Source organism: Mus pahari, chromosome 13 (assembly GCF_900095145.1).
Source record: "Mus pahari chromosome 13, PAHARI_EIJ_v1.1, whole genome shotgun sequence".
Lineage (NCBI taxonomy): Eukaryota > Metazoa > Chordata > Mammalia > Rodentia > Muridae > Mus > Mus pahari.
The window spans coordinates 91,586,146-91,597,154 of record NC_034602.1 but is presented as its reverse complement, the minus strand read 5'-3'; positions in this window follow the sequence as shown (position 1 = coordinate 91,597,154).

Genomic DNA, 11,009 nt, shown 5'->3' with positions numbered 1-11,009 from the left:
TAAAAAAAAAAAAAAAATAGCCATGACAGATTTTCATATCTGATTTTGTCTGTTTGGATCTTATCTTTTTCTTCTGTTCATCTGGATAAATTTGTTATCGTTTATCTTTTGGGCTGGGAAGATGGCTCAGTGTGTAAAGTGCTTGCCACATAAGTGTGAAGATCTGAGTTCAGATCTTTTTTTTTTTTTTTTTTTTTTGTAATACTGTTTATTTAACTTCAAAAACTAGTCACCATTCTACACATACAAAAAATAACAGAATGTTGTTTTGTTTTTTTGTTTTTTTTTTTTTTTTTTTTTTTTTTTTTGGTTTTTCAAGACAGGGTTTCTCTGTATAGCTGGGGCTGTCCTGGAACTCACTCTGTAGACCAGGCTGGCCTCGAACTCAGAAATCTGCCCACCTCTGCCTCCAGGTTGCTGGGATTAAAGGCGTGTGCCACCATGCCTGGCTATGAGTTCAGATCTTTAGCACCCACATAAATTGGCTATAGTAATGTGTGCCTGCAACCTCAGTTCTGCAAGCGTCCGGTAGAGATGGGCGTCTCCTCACAGTTTGCTGGCCAGATGTTCTAGCCAATCAGCCAGTGAGCTCCAAGTTCAGCGAAGAGATCCTGCCTCAAAAGCTAAGGTGAAGGGGCCTGGAGAGATGGCTCAGCAGTTAAGAGCGCTTGTTCCTGCAGAGGACCTGGATTTGATTACTAGTACCCACATGGTGCTCACAGCTGTCCATAACTCCAGTCCCTGGGGATCCAGTGACCTCTTCTTACCTCCACAGGGTCCAGGCATGCACATGTATGCATATATACACGCATGCAAAATACGTACATTAAATTTTTCAAAAGGAAATGTGGAGAAGAAACCAGGAAGACACTTGCAGCCAGACTCTGGCTTTTACATGCACACACACATGCACATGCATGCACACACTCGTGTGCACATGCATGTACATATGCACTCACACACAAACATATACACACAAGCATGTACACACATGCACATAATGCATTTCATTGATGTTTTGTTCTGTTTTTATTTACCTTGTTTATTTCTGCCACAGTCCTCATTATTTTTCTTACTGTTAATTTCAGGTTTCTTTTCATCTTGTTTTTCATGACTCCTTAGGTCACAGAAGTTGTGTTATTTATTTGAACCTTTTCTTTATTTTTTGACGTAGGCCTCGGCTAATGTAAATTTCCTGCTAGCACTGCTTCCCTTCTTTCTGTGGCTCCCCCACCACCTCCCCTTCTCCCTCTTGTTCTGACCCTGCTTGCTCTGGCCTTTCTCTCTCTCTCTCTCTCTCTCTCTCTCTCTCTCTCTCTCTCTGCCACTATGACATACTAAAATAATCTAATGAGGCAGGACATCTAACAAATGATGTAATGAGAGATGCCACAACCTCAAGGGAAGCCTCTCTCTCTCTCTCTCTCTCTCTCTCTCTCTCTCTCTCTCTCTCTCTCTCTTATGCCAGGCTTCCATTTGCATTTGTTTCCATGCATTTTATAAATTTCATTTTTTTGATTTTTCATCGACCTGATTGTAATGCTGTTCAGTTTCTGTGTTTTTATATAATTAAAAAAACCCAACAACTTTCTGTTGTTACTGATTATTAGTTTTATTCCATGTGGGTCATAAAAATATATGGTACGGTTTGGGTTTCTTTTTTCCTTTTTTTTTTTCTTTTTCCAGTTTTGAGGTTTATTTTGGGTGAAGGGTTCTGCAGCTGTCTGTTAGTCTGGCTGACTCGGGTGGATCTTTCTCTTCTCTCTGGATGACCTGTTCATTCATTGATGAAAATGTGGTTCTTCATTTCATCAAACAAAATTGTAAATGCAAGAGAAACTAAGCACACACAATCATACACACACACACACACACACACACACACACACACATACACACACAATCATACATAAATAAATATGAAAAAGCTAGCTGGTCTTAGAAGTAGAAATTATATAATAAAGGACGCAGAAATGATAGAAAAGAATGCCAAATGCTCTTAGTTTGTTTTCTCTGAGTGTTATTTGGGTGATGTAGCTTTGCCTAGATGGACAGAGAGAAGAGGAACTGAAGGAAGTGTGTTTATTGACAGATAAAACGGAGCTAAGAAGGCTGTTTGGGCTGCACAGGGTCCCTCTACTGGAGACTAGCATAAATGCACGTACAGCCACTCAGGTTCATGTGATTAAGTTGGCAGTTTAAAAGTTCCTGCCACACACTGACACATTTCTCACAGGTTAAGTCTGTTTATGGGTCAGGCTGGATTATCATCCACACGGTCTTTTGTTTGCTATGACATGTCTGAGCAAATCCTGGCTTTGAATGTGGATGTGCACCCTCCTTCCAGAAGCCACAGCCAGTTGACTTTTAGAGCACTTGGTCTGGTGCAGGTCTTCGGGGTCTGTTAAAGAAGGCTTCAGTTGTCGCTGCTTGGTTTGGGAAGGGTTATAGAGGCAAAGGCGTCAGTCAAGCAGGTGGAGACCAGAGTGTTAGCTTTGCTACCAGGAAAAGTGGTACTGAAGGTATCACAAGCTGTGACTCACTTTTGTGCTGACACTGGATTTTTCTAGGGTTGTATCTAGAAATAGCCAGCCATTCACCTTCCCAGCTGTTCTGAAAGACAGCCCTCCCTTTTAACATTAGGAGGTGTTTTAGTAAGGGTTTCTATTCCTACACAAAACATCATGCTCAAGAAGAGAGCTGGGGTGGGGGTGGGGGGTGGGGGAGAGTTTATTCAGCTTACAGTTCCACATTGCTGTTCATCATCAAAGGAAGTCAGGACAAGAACTCACACAGGGCAGGAACCTGGAGACAGGAGCTGATGCAGAGGCCATGGAGGGATGTTCCTTACTGTCTTGCTTCCCCTGGCTTGCTCAGCTTGCTTTCTTATAGAACCCAGGACCACCAGCCCAGGGATAGCACCACCCACAATGGGCTGTGCCCTCTCCCCTTGATCACTACTTGAGAAAATGCCTTACAGCTGGATCTCATGGAGGCATTTCCTCAAGGGAGGCTCCTTTCTCTGCGATAACTCCAGCTTGTGTCAAGATGGCACACAAGACCAGTCAGTACAGAGGAACATATAATTTGCTGCCAAAAACTAAATGGAGTCAAATTTTTTCACATCAAAAAATGAAAGTTTAGAGTTTTCAAGATTGTTGCTTGGAAGCAAATCTGTCATTTCTTTTTCTAGTTAAGAAAATTTCATTGATTATAATTTTATATGTTACTGTGTTACACAAGGGTACAAGGACATATTATATGTTAAGCTATATCCCCATACTCCCATCTCCTCCTCTCTCCCCATGCTGTCATGTGGGTCCCCTTTGTTCTCTTAGACAGTTTAGCTTCTATTTCATGTCATCTATACCTGCATGATTCTATGTATTTATACAAAATGCGGGAGTCACAAGTGGTTAGAACAGATATTTGTCTTTCTGAGAGTAGTTTTTTTTCTTTTTTCTTTTTGTTTTTTTTTTTTTTTTCGAGACAGGGTTTCTCTGTATAGCCCTGGCAATCCTGGAACTCACTTTGTAGACCAGGCTGGCCTCAAACTCAAAAATCCGCCTGCCTCTGCCTCCCGAGTGCTGGGATTAAAGGCATGTGCCACCACGCCCGGCTTCTGAGAGTAGGTTTATTTGCTCAATATAATCATCTCCAGTTGCATCTATTTTCTACAGATGATCTAACTTAGCTCCTCTGTATAGCTGAAAATTTCTGTCATGTATATATACCACATTTAAAAGATTAATGCCTCTATTCTTGGACACCTGGCTTGACTCCATTACATAGTTAGTGCGAGTAGAACAGCCATGGACACGGATGTGCAAGTGCTTCTGCAGTAGGATGTGGAGATCTTCAGGGAAATGCCTTGGGGTGGTATGGCTCGGTCATATTGCAGAGCCATCCTTAGGTTTCAGGGAAACCACTGTACTGCTTCTGTTGTGGTTGTAGGGTCACACAATATTTGAGTTTTAGAAGTCACAAGCTCTAGACTACTGTGGAAAATAACTGTGTAAATATGGGAACATCATTCTCCCATAAAACAAATAAATGAGGATATAATGAAAAGGCCTGAGAACATGAGTTGTAAATCTTAAGGAGCTACCTTAGTGTGTACCATAAACATAGTGAAGATGGTGCCTGTATTGTTAGTTCTGACATATTAGCTATTAGCTTTCAGGGTGGATGCTCACTGGATTACCCACTGGCTGACAGATTCTAATCTCCAGCAGAGGATTACTGAAGTATGATGGAGGAAGAGGGAGCAGAAAGAGGTTTCTAATGAAACAACTTAATAATTTGTGGAAATTTAGAAATCCATTGGATTTCTTCATGTTTATTTCACAGTTGAATGTTTAGAGAGCACAATTTGTATCTCAGCATGGATGGTGTGAGGTGGTTTGTAGATGCTAGGCCCAGGGAATGGCACTATTAGAAGGTGTGGCTTTGTTGGAGTAGGTGTGTCACTGTGGATGTGGGCTTTACGACCTTCATTCTAGCTTCCTGGAAGTTGGTATTCTGTTAGTAGCCTTCAGATGAAGATGTAGATCTCTCAGCTCCGCCTGCACTGTGCCTGCCTGGATGCTGCCATGTTCCTGCCTTGATGATAATGGACTGAACCTCTGAACCTGTAAGCCAGCCCCAGTTAAATGTTGTCCTTATAAGAGTTGCCTTGGTCATGGTGTCTCTTTACAGCAGGAAAATCCTAACTAAGACAGATGGCAAGGGCCTAATGAAGTCTGACTTCATGATTAAGCATTCAAATATATGAGCATAAGCGGACCATTCTTGTTCAAACCATCATAAGTGCTAACTGGATTCTGTGAGTTTACAAAAAAGAGAGAACACACAAACCTGGGAGGGAAAAGGAGGGGATGGGGGGGGGGGAAATCGGAGGGTGGGTGATCAGAACACACTGTATGCATGCATGGAATTCTCAAACAATAAGAATTAAAATGTAATTTGGAATAAAGTTGCAATATTTCATTGTCTATTTTGCATCTTTCCCCTTGTTAAACACTTATTTTAAATTATGTATGTTTATGTCTATGTGTGGGTTTGCACATATGAGTGCAGGTGTCAGATCCTGGAGCTTCATTGACAGTTTACACACACACCACACACACAGATGCACACATACATGTACACGCACAGGTGCACACATGCACACTCACACACAGGTACACACACATGTGTACACACATGTACATACACTGGTGCGCACACACACGGTCACACCTCATGCACACACTCTCACACACATGTGTACACATACATGCACACACGTGCACACACTCACACTCATGTGCATACACACAGACACACACCATTCTGATTGTCTCCATTCCCTCCTACCCTCTCTAATTTTCCTCCTCCTCTCTCAATGCCTTTCCCTCTTCCCTCCAAGTGTCTTCCTCACATTCACATCTTTGATTTGTCATGTGAACCACTAAGTTTAACCAGGGCAGCCAGTGTGGCCACGAGTTTAGGGCCAGGGAAACTAGCCTTAGAGAAGGTGGTATAATTGTCTGTTCTTAGCCAGCACTCGTTCTTAGCACCCCAGAGGCTCAGGGTCTTGGCAAAGAGCGGCCTCTCTGACTGATGCCAAGGGTAGCATAGCATTTGCCTATGAGGTAAGTGCAGATGCACCGTAAGTAAGTGGTGGGAAGCAGCTTGGTGCTATGCTGATTTTTTAGAAGTATGGTGTTTTAAAAAGTATGATTTGGGAGAAAGTTGGGATAGTACATTTTCCTTTTACCTTTTAGTATTCTTAAAAGTGCATAGATGTTAAAAAAAAAGACTTAATTTATCCACTATGAAATAACTTCTACCTGAGTCTCTCAATATCTGCTGAAGGCCCCCGGGGAAGCAGAGGCCTCATGTCACGTCCCGTCTCCCGTACTTGTGTGGAAGGCGCAGGGTGGTGCAGATCTAGATAGAAAAGTTACCTGAGTACTATGCTTACAATGTCGAAAAAAATATGACATGGTGTACATGTAGGACAAATATAGTATAGTAATATCCATTACGTTTTATAGTCACAACAACAGCAAACCTAAAATGGAAATCTTTCGATTTGAAGCCCATTTTTGTGGGGTCTGGGTTTTCAGATGTGTCTTGGTTTCCCTCTAGTGGCAGCTGAGGCAAATTGAATCAAAACCTGGTATTCCTTTCTGAAATGTTACTTATTTCCCTCTCTTTTAAATAAAATAAATATCAAGTCAGGATACAAAGTGTGGGCTCGTTCTGGGATCCTCTTACATATGTCTTTATACTTGGTTCCTATTCATCCTCTCCTCCCCTGTGGCCTTCCCTCTCTGTCCCTACAGATGGTCCCCCCCTTAGCTCAGTAAAGCTCATTTATTTACATAAGAATAAAAATTGAAATACTTAAATATCAGCAATGATGGCTGGAATATATGCAGTCAAACCAGAGGTTTTGGAATATCTTAAATACTCAGGTTACTTTGAATTTGTTCTTCCAATGTTTTCCAGGATGATTTTTTTTATTGTTATTTGAAGTTTTCTTGCATATATTTTTTTGATAGTGGTAGTGTGTGAATGTACATGTATTTATTTCCACAAAAATCAGTCCTGTGTTCAGATATAGGTGTGAAAATTTTATGCCTTATGTGACACATTATATGTAATGTGGAAAAAAAATCATACGTTTTGGGAAGAAACCATATTCACGTGGGTTTTTTTGGGTCAAAATTAATATGTTACAAAAGTGCTAAATCTGAACTTTATCAACACTTTATCACAGGGAGTTCACAAGATGGAACAACACTGGTGTCTTAGGGTTTTTATTTCTCTGATAATACCATGACCAAAAACAGCTTGGGTCAGGAATGGTTAATCTTCTTGACACTTCCACATCACAGTTCATTTTGGGGAAAATCAGGGAGGAATCTGGAGGCAGGAGCTGGTGCAGAGGCTGTGGAGGTGTGCTGCTTCCTGGCTTGCTACTTGTGGTGTGGCATGGCCTGTTGTGGCATGGCCTGGTGTGTTATAGGGTGTGGCACTGCCCACAGTGGGCTGAGCCATTCCACATCAAACCCTAAGAAAAGACCTCACAGCCCTGTCTAAAGCCAGTCTCATGGAGACAGTTTCTTGGTTAAGGTTTCCTCCTTCGGAGAGCCCTAGCTTAAGCTGATATAAAACTACCCAGCACAGTGGCGAAATGAACTGAAGGAGACACAATTAGTTAAGCTCAGAAACCACCATCACCACCACCATCAAGATAGAACTGAGGGCCTCCCACGTGCTCGGTAAGCAGACTGTCCCTGAGCTAGACTCCCCCTCCCCAAGTTTTATAGAAAGCACACAGACTCAGATCACTGCAATCCTGCACTCTTCCTGCCTTCACTTTAATTTTGATTAAAACAATCCCTGTGAACAACGCTTATTTGTGAGATTTTATATATATATATATGGTGTATGCATGTACATGCAAGTGACATCCAGTGGCTAATACCAGTTGCCTTCCTCAATCTTCCTCAATCACTTTTTGAGTGAGGCTCTCCTCACTGAGCCCAGGGCTCCCTGGTTTTCCTAGCCCCTCCAGGGACTCACCTTGAGGCCATCTCCCAATGTGGAGGTAAGAGATGAACACTGCAGAACCCAGCTTTTATGTGGGTGCTGGGGATCCAAGCTTGGATCCTCATTCTTACACAGCAAGCATTATACCCACGGAGCTATCTCCCTGTTATGAAGGGATAGTTGTATGTGTGCAGGGTTAAAAATCAGAGGAGATTAAGGAAGCCTCTGAAGGAAAGACGGCTCTTACCCTAGGGTCTTGCGTGACTTCCTGGTTGACTGAATCAGGACTAGAACACGTCAGATAAAGAAAGACAAGACTCCGAGATGCGGCATGTTTTCCTAAAAACATCTCAGACAACAATGTTAAAACAACAAAGGAAGGGTGGCAGGTGTGGGATAGCCCTTGGCTTTGCTGTGTTAGAACTTCTTCTTGTCCCTGATGGAAACAAGCATCACACAAAACCACTGTGAGAGGGCATTCCCTAAGATAAGAAAAATAAGTAGCCAACTCCATATTGTTTTTCTCAATTTTAAAATTTTATTTAAAATTTAAGCCTTTAAACCTTGTTCTGGGACGGTACTGGCACCATTGTCTGTCACAGGCTCAGATGTACCAAATTCAATTACACTTCCCACTCACATCTGGAGCCTTCGGATGTAATTACTGTTGTGTTTTATAAGGGAGGGAGAGGGAAGGGAAGGGAGGGGAGGGGGAGGGGAAGAGGAAGAGGGAGAGAGGAGAAGTATGTTTGGTGGAGGGTGGAGGCACAGTATGGTGTGGGGGAGAGGGGTGCCTCCGTGGGCACAGTATAGTTAGAATAGCGTTTATTTAGGGCATGGGGAGGGGAGTTGAGAGGGTAGAGACAGAGGAAGGCAGAGAGAGAAAGAGAGAGAGAGAGAGAGACAGAGACACAGGGAGAGAGAGAGAGACAGAGACAGAGAGAGGGAGAGGGAGAGAGAGTAGAGGAGTAGAGGCCGGCATGAGCATGTGGAGAGAGATGGGGAAGGGGAATGAATGAAGAGGGTAAGAGAGTAAGAGAAGAGAGCAAGAGCGAGACAGAGAGAGAGGGGGGGGAGGGGGCAAGCATCCCCTTTTATAGTGAGTCAGGCACACTTGGCTATTGCCAGGTAACTGTGGGGCGGCCACCAGATGAAATACCAACCATTACCACCACTGTACTAGTTCAAGTAAGCTACGGTAGTTGGTTTTATAGCTAGCTACTTGATAGTTATGGATAACCAGCTACTCAATCATAGTAGGTGATAACAAAAAGTGTTTTGACTTGTGCTGTATGCCACCACGTAGAACAGTAACTGGCTTTCACCAGTGAAGGGACAAAGTTATTTATTAGTGAGGTGAGAACAAGCAGAGCAAGGCTTCCCTCTTCCTCATCCCTGTGTAGGTTTCCAGCTGAAGGCGTGGTCCAGATTAGAGGTGGGTCTTCCCACTTCAGATTACGCAAAAATCCCTCACAGACGTGCCTCTCCCTTTTTTTTTTTTTGGTTTCAGTAAATTGCAGATGTAAACAAATTGACCACCAAGAGTAGCCATCACACGGGGACTGGCTGGTCCCAGTTGGCATCCTTCACCTCTCTAGCAGCTGATGAGCTGTTGCTTAGGGTTTTCTTGGCTCTGCTCCAGGGATTCAGCAGCTTTGAGCAGGTTAGAGCTGGACCCAAGGGTGCGGGTCTCACCTTTGTGGACACAGCCGAGCACGGCCTGGTGCCCAGGTGCTTCTTGTTTTTCCTGTTTGTTTGCTAATGTCCCCATTTGGCAGGTGGCATGGCCCGACTCAGATGCAGAGGAGAGAGCAGTAGGAATCCCACATTTGGTGGGAAGAGTTACATCACCAGGGAGAAAGGAAGGGTGGCGGGTGTTCAGTCCATTTGCTGTAGGGTGCTAGGCTGAGCTGAAGGTAGTAGGGCAGACAAGATATCAGGAAAAGGCGTCAGGAAGAGCGGGGAGGAAGATCACATATTCTCGTTGCAGTCCTTCCTGTGGCTGTCCACTTACTGGCACACGTGAACTGTAGTATAAAGGGCCCTTGGGAGGGGATGGTTTTTTGATCAGGCAGATCCAGAAACCAAAGTCAGCTCCAGAGACTGCCGGGGAAGGGAAAACTGATAAGAAACGGGCATGCGTGTGAAGGAGAGATGCAGTGATGCTATTTCAAAACGCCGTGTACAACCCAGCCTCAGAAGTTACTTTATCTCAGCCCAGGTAATCAACCATTGTCCCCCTCTGTCTGGAAGCAAAAGCTCATAAAATTGCGCAGGAATTTGAGAAAACCCAGAGGCGATGTTTAAAGCTGCAAACATGCACTGACGAAAAGGTATCGCTGGACCGGGAATAACCAAGGGGAAACAGACATCTTGCGATGATTCTTTTCATCAGTTTTGTTCAGAGAACAAAGGGACAACATCTGCAGCCTTTTTATTATTATTATTACATTTGTGACTGAATTGTGCTGGCTGGGACCTTAACGAGATGATTAATGACCCAAACGGGGCATTATTTTAGACATGGGAGGATGAGAGGCTGACACTAGGCTGCTACTTCTAGTGAGCTCATCTCTCTAGAGACTGAATGAAGACAGCAAGTGGAGCCAAGGGAAATGTACCTCGTTCTCGAATCTCCATTTCCTCCGTGCCCTCCTCTGTCGCTCTTTTTCCTCTCCTCTTCTTGACTTCAGATGCCAGGGTCCCAACTTCCGCCAGTAACGCGAGGTCAGCAGTGTCTATCTACCTCTCGGACTACTGAGCAGTCTGCCTTAAACCTGCCATCTGGGCTTTCCCTCTCCCCAGACTCTTAACTTTTATATCTTCTTTGCTTGCCCAATGCTGAAAACAGTTTTAGTTTTAAATAATACTTAACTTCAAAAAAAATTCAAAGACTAGAAGACACCCATATTCTTTACCTTTAGAAACTTTTAACATGTTTTTGTTACATTATATTTTCTCTTTTTACATAAATGTAAACACACATATATGTGCCAACCCTCAACTCACATACACACATATTACCCATCTTAGGGTTTTACTGTTGGAAACAGAAATCATGACCAAGACAAGTCTCTCTCTCTATTTTTTTTGTTTGTTTTTCTGTTTTTTTTTGTTTTTTCAAGACAGGGTTTCTCTGTATAGCTCTGGCTGTCCTAGAACTCACTTTGTAGACCAGGCTGGCCTCAAACTCAGAAATCCACCTGCCTCTGCATCCCGAGTGCTGGGATTAAAGGCATGTGCCACCACGCCCAGCTTCCAAGACAACTCTTATAAAGGACAACATTTAACTGGAGCTGGCTTACAGGTTCAGAGGTTCAGTCCATTATCATCAAAGTGAGAACATGCCAGCATCCAGGCAGACATGGTGCAGGATGACCTGAGAGTTCTATATCTTCATCTGAAGGCTGCTAGCAGAACACTTACTTCCAGGCAACTAGGATGAGGGTTTTAAAGCCCATGCC